Here is a 10,885-nt window from a genome sequence, read left to right on the forward strand (position 1 = left end):
CAAGGGTCATTGAGTGTCCCCAAGGGTCACAGAGTGTCATCGAATGTCCCCAAGAGCCATCAGGTGTCCCCAAGGGCCCCACATGTCACCAGAGTGTCATTGAGTGTCCCCAGTGGTCCTGAGGTGTCACTGAGTGTCATCGAGTGTCCCCAAGGGTCTCCAAGTGTCCCCGAGTGTCCCCAAGGCCACCCCGTGCTCGTCAACGCCCTCCTGGGCCCAGCGACTGCCGCCAGGGCTCCGTGTCCGTCTGAGGGACACCGGGGACACCAAGGGACACCAGAGTGTCACCAAATGTCACCAAGGGTCACCAGAGTGTCACCAAATCTCTCTGAGTGTCGTTGTGTGTCATTGAGCGTCACTGAGTGTCCCCAAGAGTCCCCAAAGGTCACTGAGTGTCATCGAGTGTCCCCAAGTGTCCCCAAAGGTCACTGAGTGTCCCCAAGGGTCACAGAGTGTCATCAAATGTCCCCAAGAGCCATCAGGTGTCCCCAAGGGCCCCAAATGTCACCAGAGTGTCATCGAGTGTCACTGAGTGTCCCCAAGAGTCACCGCGGGTCCTGAGTGGTCATTCAGTGTCCCCAAGGGTCACCACAGGTCCCCAAGTGTCACTGAGTGTCCCCAGTGGTCCTGAGGGTCACTGAGTGTCATCGAGTGTCCCCAAGGGTCACCAAGGGTCACCAACTGTCATGGAGTGTCTCCAAGTGTCCCCAGGGGTCCCCGAGTGTCCCCAAGGCCACCCCGTGCTCGTCAACGCCCTCCTGGGCCCAGCAACTTCCGGCAGGGCTGCGTGTGCGTCTGAGGGACACCAGAGTGTCACCAAGGGTCACCAGAGTGTCATCAAGGGTCATCAGTGTCACCAAATCTCTTTGAGTGTCATTGTGTGTCATTGAGCGTCACTGAGTGTCCCCAAGTGTCCCCAAGGGTCCCTGAGTGTCATCGAGTGTCACCAGGCCGCCCCAAGGGTCATTGAGTGGCCCCAAGGGTCCCCAAGGGTCCCTGAGTGTCCTCAAGGGTTCCTGAGTGTCATCAAATATCCCCAAGGGTCACCAAGAGTCCCCAAGGGCCCCAAATGTCACCAGAGTGTCATCAAGTGTCATCGAGTGTCACTGAGTGTCCCCAAGAGTCCCCAAGGGTCCTGAGTGGTCATTCAGTGTCCCCAAGGGTCACCACGGGTCCCCAAGTGTCACTGAGTGTCCCCAAGGGTCCTGAGGGGTCACTGAGTGTCATCGAGTGTCCCCAAGGGTCACCAAGGGTTCTGAGGGGTCACTGAGTGTTCCCAAGGGTCATCGATTGTCCCCAGGGGTCCCTGAGTGTCCCCGAGTGTCCCCAAGGCCACCCCGTGCTCGTCAACGCCCTCCTGGGGCCCAGCGACTTCCGGCAGGGCTCCGTGTCCGTCTGAGGGACACCGGGGACACCAAATGTCACCAAATGTCACTGAGGGTCACCAGATGTCACCAAATCTCTTTGAGTGTCGTTGTGTGTCATTGAGCGTCACTGAGTGTCCCCAAGAGTCCCCAAGTGTCCCCAAGGGTCCCAGAGTGTCATCGAGTGTCACCAGGCCGCCCCAAGGGTCATTGAGTGGCCCCAAGGGTCACTGAGTGTCATCAAGTGTCTCCAAGTGTCCTCAAGTGTCACCAGGTGTCCCCAAGGGTCCTCAAGGGTCACTGAGTGTCATCGAATGTCCCCAAGAGCCATCAAGTGTCCCCAAGGGCTCCAAATGTCACCAGAGTGTCATCGAGTGTCACTGAGTGTCCCCAAGAGTCCCCAAGGGTCCTGAGTGGTCATTCAGTGTCCCCAAGGGTCACCACGGGTCCCCAAGTGTCACTGAGTGTCCCCAATGGTCCTGAGAGGTCACTGAGTGTCATCGAGTGTCCCCAAGAGTCACCAAGGGTTCTGAGGGCTCACTGAGGGTTCCCAAGGGTCATCAATTGTCCCCAAGTGTCATCGAGTGTCCCCAAGGCCACCCCGTGCTCGTCAACGCCCTCCTGGGGCCCAGCGACTGCTGCCAGGGCTCCGTGTCTGTCTGAGGGTCACCAGAGTGTCACCAAATGTCACCAGAGTGTCACCAAATCTCTTTGAGTGTCGTTATGTGTCACTGAGCATCACTGAGTGTCCCCAAGGGTCACCAAGTGTCCCCAAAGGTCACTGAGTGTCACCAGGTGGCCCCAAGGGTCACTGAGTGTCATCGAATGTCCCCAAGTGTCATCAGGTGTCCCCAAGGGCCCCAAATGTCACCAGAGTGTCATCGAGTGTCACTGAGTGTCCCCAAGGGTCACCAAGTGTCACAGAATGTCATCAGCTATCAGCAAGTGTCCTCAAGTGTCACCAGGTGGCCCCAAGGGTCCTCAAGGGTCACTGAGTGTCATCGAATGTCCCCAAGGGCCCCAAATGTCACCAGAGTGTCATCAAGTGTCATTCAGTGTCCCCAAGGGTCACCACGGGTCCCCAAGTGTCATTGAGTGTCATCGAGTGTCCCCAAGGGTCTCCAAGGGTCCCCAAGGTCATCGATTGTCCCAATGGTCCTGAGGGGTCATTGAGTGTCCCCAAGTGTCCCCAAGGCCACCCCGTGCTCGTCAACGCCCTCCTGGGCTCAGTGACTTCCGGCAGGGCTCCGTGTCCGTCTGAGGGACACCAAATGTCACCAGATGTCACCAGAGTGTCACCAAATGTCACCAAGGGTAATCAGAGTGCCACCAAATCTCTTTGAGTGCCATTGAGCGTCACCAAGGGTCATCGAGTGTCCCCAGGGGTCACCAGATGTCACCAGAGCGTCCCTGAGGGTCACCGAGTGTCCCCAAAGGTCCCTGAGGGTCCCCAAAGGTCACCGAGTGCGGGAACAGCTGGAATGGGGGCGGTTCCACATCTGGATTTGGGGTCTGGAGCCCCAGCACGGGGGTGTTCACATCTGGAATGGGGATTTCACATCTCAAATGGGGATTTCACATCTGGAATGGGGATTTCACATCTGGAATGGGGATTTCACATCTGGATTGGGGGTTTCACAGCTGGATTGGGGGTTTCACAGCTGGATTGGGGGTTTCACATCTGGATTGGGGATTTCACATCTGGATCGGGGATTTCACATCTGGATCAGGGATTTCACATCTGGAATGGGGATTTCACATCTGGAATGGGGATTTCACATCTGGAATGGGGGTTTCACATCTGGAATGGGGGATTTCACATCTGGATTTCGGGTCTGGAGCCCCAGAAGGGGGGGGTCACATCTGGAATGGGGTGTAGGAGTCCCCGGAATGGGGGGGAAACATCTGGGATGGGTCCAGGAGGAGTCCAGAACAGCTGGAATGGGGGGGGGGGGCGGGGGGGGTTTCCACATCTGGATTTGGCGAATCCAGAATGGGGGGGGGGTTCACAGCTGGACTGGGGGAGGAGGAACATCTGGAATGGCTCCAGGGAGAGTCTGGCACAGCTGGAATGCCCAAAACAGCTGGAATGGGGGGAGGGGGCACAGCTGGAATTGGGGTCTCCAGCCCCAGAATGGGGGGGCAGAACATCTGGAATGGGGGGGAACATCTGGAATGGGGGTTTACTCCCAATTTTTCGGGCTTTATTCCCAATTTCAGGGATTTTCCCCCATTTTTGGGAGGTTTTTCTCCTTTTTTTTTTTTGTGTTTTTCCCCATCTTTCTTTGCTTTATTCCCGTTTGTTTCCCCCTTCATTCCCATTTATTATTTCTCCCTTTATTCCCATTTTTTCGTGGTTTTTTTTCCTTCATTCCCATTTATTTTTCCCCCTTTATTCTCATTTATTTATTCCTTTGTTCCCATTTTATTTTCCCCTTTATTCTCATTTATTTTTCCGCTTTATTCCCATTTTTGGTGGGTTTTTTTCCCCTTTTATTCCCATTTATTTTCCCCATCATTCCCATTTATTTTCCCTTTTATTCCCATTTATTTCCCCCCTTTATTCCCATTTTTTGGTGGTTTTTTCCCCTGTTTTTTCCCCTTCATTCCCATTTATTTTCCCTTTATTTTTTCCCTTTCCCCCCATTTATTTTCCCCTTTATTTTGTGTTTTTCCCCCTTTATTCCCATTTATTTTTTTCCTTATTTTTCCCCTTTATTCCCATTTTTTGGTGGTTTTTTTCCCCCTAATTTTTCCCCTTCATTCCCGTTTTTGGTGTTTTTTCCCCCTTTATTCCCATTTATTTCCCCCTTTATTCCATTTTTTGGTGGGTTTTTTCCCCTGATTTTTCCCCCTTATTTTTCCTTTATTCCCATTTATTTTTTCCCTTTATTTTCCCTTTTACTCCCATTTATTTTCCCCTTTTATTCCCAGGTTTTGGTGATTTTTCCCCCTTATTTTTCCTTTATTCCAATTTATCTTTTCCCTTTACTTTTCCCTTTATTTTCCTTTTTTTCCCATTTATTTTCCCCTTTATTCCAATTTTTTTGGCTTTATTTCCATTTATCTTTCCCATTTATTTTTTCCCTTTTATTTCCAATTTATTGTCTCTCATTATTTTTCCTTTATTCCCATTTATTTTCCTCCTTTATTCCCATTTTTTGTGCTTTTTCCCTGATTTTTTTTTTATTCCCATGTATTTTTTCCTTTTTTTCTCCAATTTTTTCCCTTTTTTCCTATTTATCTTTCCCCTTCATTTCCATATATTTTCCCATTTTTTCCCCCTTTATTTCCATTTATTTTCCCTTTTATTCCCATTTATTTTCCCCTTTATTCCCATTTTTTGGTGGTTTTTCCCCCTTATTTTTCCTTTATTCCCATTTATCTTTTCCCTTTACTTTGCTTTTTTTCCCATTTATTTTTTTGCTTTATTCCAATTTTTTTTTGCTTTATTCCCATTTATCTTTCCCAATTATTTTCCCCTTTATTCCCATTTATTTTTTCCCATTTTTTGGTGTTTTTTCCCCCTTAATTGTTTTCCTTTATTCTCATTTATTTTTCCCTTTATTTTCCCCTTCATTCCAATTTATTGTTTCCTTTATTCCCATTTTTTCTCCTTTATTCCATTTATTTTCCCCTTTATTCCCATTTATTGTCCCCCTTTATTCTTCCTTTATTCCCATTTATTTTCCCATTTTTTCCCATTTATTTTCCCTTTATTCCCATTTTTTGGTGTTTTTTTTTCTTTTATTCGCATGTAATTTTTTCCTTTTTTCTCAATTATTTTCCCTTTTTTCCCCCTATTTATCTTTCCCTTAATTCCATTTATTTTCCCCTTATTTTTCCCTTTATTCCATTTATTTTCCCCCTTTATTCCCATTTTTGTGGTTTTTTCCCCTGATTTTTTTCACTTTATTCCCATGTATTTTTTCCTTTTTTTTCCCATTTTTTTCCCCTTTTTTTCTATTTATCTTTCCCCTTAATTTCCATTTATTTCCCCCTTTATTCCCATTTATTTCCCCCTTTATTTTTCCTTTATTCCCATTTATTTTCCCCCTTTATTCCCATTTTTTGTGGTTTTTTTCCCCTGATTTTTTCTTTTTATTCCTGTGTATTTTTTCCTTTTTTTCTCAAATTTTTTCCCTTTTTTTCCTATTTATCTTTCCCCTTAATTTCCATTGATTTTCCCATTTTTTTCCCTCTTTATTCCATTTATTTTCCCCCTTTATTTTTCCCCTTTATTCCCATTTTCTGGTGGTTTTTTCCCCTGATTTTCCCCCTTATTTTTCCTTTATTCCCATTTATTTTTTCCCTTTATTTTTCCTTTATTCCCATTTATTTTCCCATTTATTCCCATTTTTTGGTGGGTTTTTCCCCCTTATTTTTCCTTTATTCCCATTTATCTTTTCCCTTTACTTTGTCCTTTATTTTCCTTTTTTTCCCATTTATTTTCCCCTTTATTCCAATTTTTTTGGCTTTATTTCCATTTATCTTTCCCATTTATTTCCAATTATTTTTCCCTTTACTTTCCCCCCTTTATTCTCATTTTTTTCCATTTTTTCCCCATTATATTTCCCATTTTTTGGGTATTTTTTTCCCCTTTTTTTGGTATTTTTTCCCTTTTTTTGGTATTTTTTTCCCATTTTTTTGGTTTTTTTTTCCCCTTTTTTTGGTATTTTTTCCCATTTTTTGGCTATTTTTTCCCCATTTTTTTGGTATTTTTTCCCATTTTTTTTGGTTTTTTTTTTTCCCATTTTTTTTGTTTTTTTTCCCATTTTTTTGGTTTTTTTTCCCATTTTTTTAATATTTTTTTCCCATTTTTTTGGTATTTTTTTCCCATTTTTTGGTATTTTTCCCCATTTTTTTTGGTATTTTTTCCCTTTTTTTTGGTATTTTTTCCCCTTTTTTTGGTTTTTTTCCCATTTTTTTGGTATTTTTTCCCACTTTTTTAATATTTTCTTCCCATTTTTGCGGTATGTTTTTCGGGTTTTTTTTGTATTTTTCCCTTTTTTTGGTATTTTTTCCCCTTTTTTTGGTATTTTTCCCCTTTTTTTGGTATTTTTTTCCATTTTTTTCCTTTTTTTGGTATTTTATCCCCTTTTTTGGTATTTTTTCCCTTTTTTTTTTGGTATTTTTTCCCATGTTTTTGGTATTTTTTCCCATTTTTTGGTATTTTTCCCCATTTTTTGGGGTATTTATTCCCTTTTCTTTTGGTATTTTTTTCCCATTTTTTGGTATTTTTTTCCCATTTTTTTGGTATTTTTTCCCATTTTTTTGGTATTTTTTTCCTTTTTTTGGTATTTTTCCCCCTTTTTTTTGGTATTTTTTCCCTTTTTTTGGTATTTTTCCCATTTTTTTTCCTTTTTTTGGTATTTTTTCCCCTTTTTTGGTATTTTTTCCCCTTTTTTTGATTTTTTTTTCCCACGTTTTTGGTTTTTTTTCCCATTTTTTTGGTACTTTTTTCCCATTTTTTGGGTATTTTTTCCCATTTTTGGGTATTTTTTTCCCTTTTTTTGGTATTTTTTTCCCATTTTTTGGGGGGTTTTTTTCCCATTTTTTTGGTATTTTTGGGGTTTTTTTTTCCCTTTTTTTTTGGTTTTTTTCCCTTTTTTTGGTATTTTTTCCCCATTTTTTTTGCATTTTTTTCCCATTTTTTCGCATTTTTCCCCACCCCCCCGGAAATTCGCGGCTCTGCGGCGCCGCCGCCTCCTCGCGGCTTTTGGCCCAAAAAAACCCCAAAAAAAGGAACCGAAAACGCCAAAAACCCAACGGGGGCCGAAAATTCAAATTTCTCACCCGGAGCTGCTCGAGCGCGGCCCCGGCCCCGCCCCAAAATTCTGAATTTAAACCCAAAATTCTGAATTTAAACCCAAAAATTCTGAATTTACCCAAAAATTCTGAATTTAAACCCAAAATTCTGAATTTAACCCAAAAATTCTGAATTTAAACCAAAAATTCTGAATTTAACCCCAAAAATTCTGAATTTCACCCAAAAATTCTGAATTTAAACCCAAAATTCTGAATTTAAACCCAAAAATTCTGAATTTAACCCCAAAATTCTGAATTTAACCCCAAAAATTCTGAATTTAAACCCAAAAATTCTGAATTTCACCCAAAAATTCTGAATTTCACCCCAAAAATTCTGAATTTAAACCCAAAAATTCTGAATTTCACCCAAAAATTCTGAATTTCACCCCAAAAATTCGAGATTTTAACCCCAAAAATTCTGAATTTACCCAAAAATTCTGAATTTCACCCAAAAATCCGAAATTTTTACCCCAAAACATGGATTTCTGTTTGAGTTTGTGCCCAGAAATTCGGGATTTTAACCCAAAATTCGGGATTTTAATCCAAAATTTGGGATTTTATCCCAAATATATTTGAGTCTCTCCCAAAAATTTGGGATTTTAATCCAAAAATTGGAGATTTTCACCCAAAAATTGGGAATTATTTGGGAGTTTGTGCCAAAAAATTCGAGATTTTTATCCCAAATTTGGGTTTTTTATTAAAAAAATTCAGATTTTAACCCAAAATTGGGATTTATTTCGGAGTTTTTGCCAAAAAATCGGAATTTTTACTCCATAATTTGAGGTTACACCCCAAAATTTGGGATTTTTATTTCAAAAATTCGGAATTTAACCCCAACAATTCAGGATTTTTACCCCAAAATTTGGGATTTTTTCCTGAAAAATCAGAATTTTAACACCAAATTTGGGATTTAACCCAAAAAATTTTGCGTTCATGTAAAAAATGGGGATTTTTTTACCCCTAAATTCGGGATTTTTTAGCCAAAAATTTGGGATTTTACCCCAAAAATTCGGGATTTGACCTAAAAAAATTGAGATTTTTAGCCCCAAAATTCATTATTTGACCCAAAAAATGGGGCTTTCAACCCAAAAATCAGGATTTTACTCCAAAAATTTGGGATTTGACCTCAAAAATTCAGGATTTTACCTAAAATTTGAGATTTCAGCCCAAAAATTTATTCATTTTACTCCCAAAATTGGATATTTTTCCTCAAAAATTCAAGATCTGACCTGAAAAATTCATGATTTCAACCAAAAATTCACAATATTTCCTTAAAATTTCAGGATTTCACCCCAAAAATTGGGGATTTTTCCCTAAAAATTCAGGATTTCACCCCAAGAAATTGAGTAATTTTTTGCCAAAAAGTCAGGATTAAATTGCAAAATTTAATTATTTGACAAAAGGAAAAAAAATGGGATTTTTTACCCAAAAATTCAAAATATTACCCTAAAAATTCGGGATTTTAACCTAAAAATTCGGAATTTTAACCGCAAAAATTTGGAATTTTGACCCTAAAAATTCTTTTTTTTGGCCTCAAAAATTGAGATTTTCACCCCAAAAATTGGGAATTTTCACCCCAAAAATTGGGAATTTTCACCCCAAAAATTGGGAATTTTCAGCCGAAGCTTTCAGCTGATTTTTCCCGTGGGAATTTGGGGTTTTTGTTGCTTTTTGGGGTTTTTGTTGTTGATTTTTGGGGTTTTTGGTTCAGTTTGGGCCGAGCAGGAACCGAAAGCGGAAGCGGGGGCGGGGCCGGGGGGGGGAGGGGAAATCGGGGGGGGGGAGGAGAATTCGGGAGCGGGAGAGTTTGGGGGTTTGGGGTGCAGGTGAGGAAATTTGGGGGTCCAGGTGAGAAATTTTGGGGTCACAAATGGGAATTTTGGGGTTTTTTTTGGGAGGTTTTGGGGTCCAGGTGAGAAAATTTGGGGTTCCTGGGGAAAATTTGGGGTCCCAAAAGGGAATTTTGGGGTGGTTTTGGGGTCGGGGAGGAGAAATTTTGGGGGTTCCGGGTGAGATTTTGGGGTCCCAAAAGGGAATTTTGGGTGGGGTAAAGACATTTTGGGGTCACTGAAGGGATTTTGGGGTCTGGGAAAGGATTTTTGGGGTTCCTGGGAAATTTCGGGGTTCTCTGGGGAGGATTTGGGCTCCGGGTGAGGAAATTTGGGGTCTGGGAGGAGAAATTTGGGGGTTCTGGGTGAGATTTTGGGGTCACAAAAGGGATTTTGGGGTTCCTGGGCAGGGTTTGGGGTCCAGGTGAGGAAATTTGGGGTTTTTGGGGTGGTTTTGGGGTCTGGGAGGAGAAATTTGGGGTCAGGGAGGAGAAATTTGGGGTTCCGGGTGAGATTTTTGGGGTCCCAAAAGGGAATTTTGGGGTTTTTGGGGAGGTTTTGGGGTCTGGGAGGGGAGAAATTCTGGGGTCACTGAAGGGATTTTGGGGTTCCTGGGCAGGGTTTGGGGTCCAGGTGAGAAATTTTGGGGTCACAAAAGGGAATTTTGGGGAGGTTTTGGGGTTGGGGAGGGGAAATTTGGGGTTCCTGGGGAGGAAAATTTGGGGTCAGGGTGAGAAATTTTGGGGTCAGGGAGGAGAAATTTTGGGGTTCTGGGTGAGATTTTGGGGTCCCAAAAGCAAATTTTGGTTTTTTTTGGGGAGGTTTTGGGGTCCAGGTAAGAAAATTTGGGGTTCCTGGGCAGGGTTTGGGGTCGAGGTGAGGAAATTTGGGGTCCAGGGGTGGAAATTTGGGGTTTCTGGGTGAGATTTTGGGGTTTTTGGGGTGCAGGTGAGAAAATTCGGGGTCACAAAAGGGAATTTTGGGGTTCGTGGGGAGGATTTGGGGTCTGGAAAGGGATTTTGGGGTCACGGAAGAAATTTTGGGGTCGGGGAGGAGAAATTTTGGGGTTCTGGGTGAGATTTTGGGGTCACTGAAGGGATTTTGGGGTCACGGAAAGGATTTTTGGGGTTCCTGGGAAATTTTGGGGTCACTGAGGGGATTGTGGGGTCCAGGTGAGGAAATTTGGGGTTCCTGGGGAAAATTTGGGGTCTGGGTGAGATTTTGGGGTCCCAAAAGGGAATTTTGGGATTTTTGGGGAGGTTTTGGGGTCCAGGTGAGAAAATTTGGGGGTCCTGGGCAGGGTTTGGGGTTGAGGTGAGAAAATTTGGGGTCACCAAAGGGATTTTTGGGGTGGTTTTGGGGTCTGGGAGGAGAAATTTGGGGTCCTGGGTGAGATTTTGGGGTCCCAGAAGGGGATTTGGGGTTCCCGGGCAGGGTTTGGGGTCGGGGAGGAGAAATTTGGGGGTCCCTGAGGGATTTTGGGGTCAGGGAGCTGATTTTGGGGTCCCTGAAAATGTTTTGGGGTCGGGGAGGAAATTTTGGGGTCCATGGGGAGGTTTTGGGGTCACAAAAGGAGATTTTGGGGTCCATAAAGGGAATTTCGGGGTCCCTGATGGGATTTTGGGGTCACAAAAGGAGATTTTGGGGATTCCTGTGGAGATTTTGGGGTCCCTGATGGGATTTTGGGGTCCATAAAGGGAATTTCGGGGTCCCTGAGGGGATTTTTGGCATCCCTGAGGAGATTTTGGGGTCCATAAAGGAAATTTTGGGGTCCATAAAAGGAATTTTGGGGTCCCAAAGGGAATTTCGGGGTCCACAAAGGGAATTTCGGGGTCCCTGATGGGTTTTGGGGTCCCAAAAGGGAATTTTGGGGTCCCTGAGGGA

The sequence above is a fragment of the Zonotrichia leucophrys genome, unplaced genomic scaffold (genome assembly GCF_028769735.1).
Source record: "Zonotrichia leucophrys gambelii isolate GWCS_2022_RI unplaced genomic scaffold, RI_Zleu_2.0 Scaffold_553_33452, whole genome shotgun sequence".
Lineage (NCBI taxonomy): Eukaryota > Metazoa > Chordata > Aves > Passeriformes > Passerellidae > Zonotrichia > Zonotrichia leucophrys.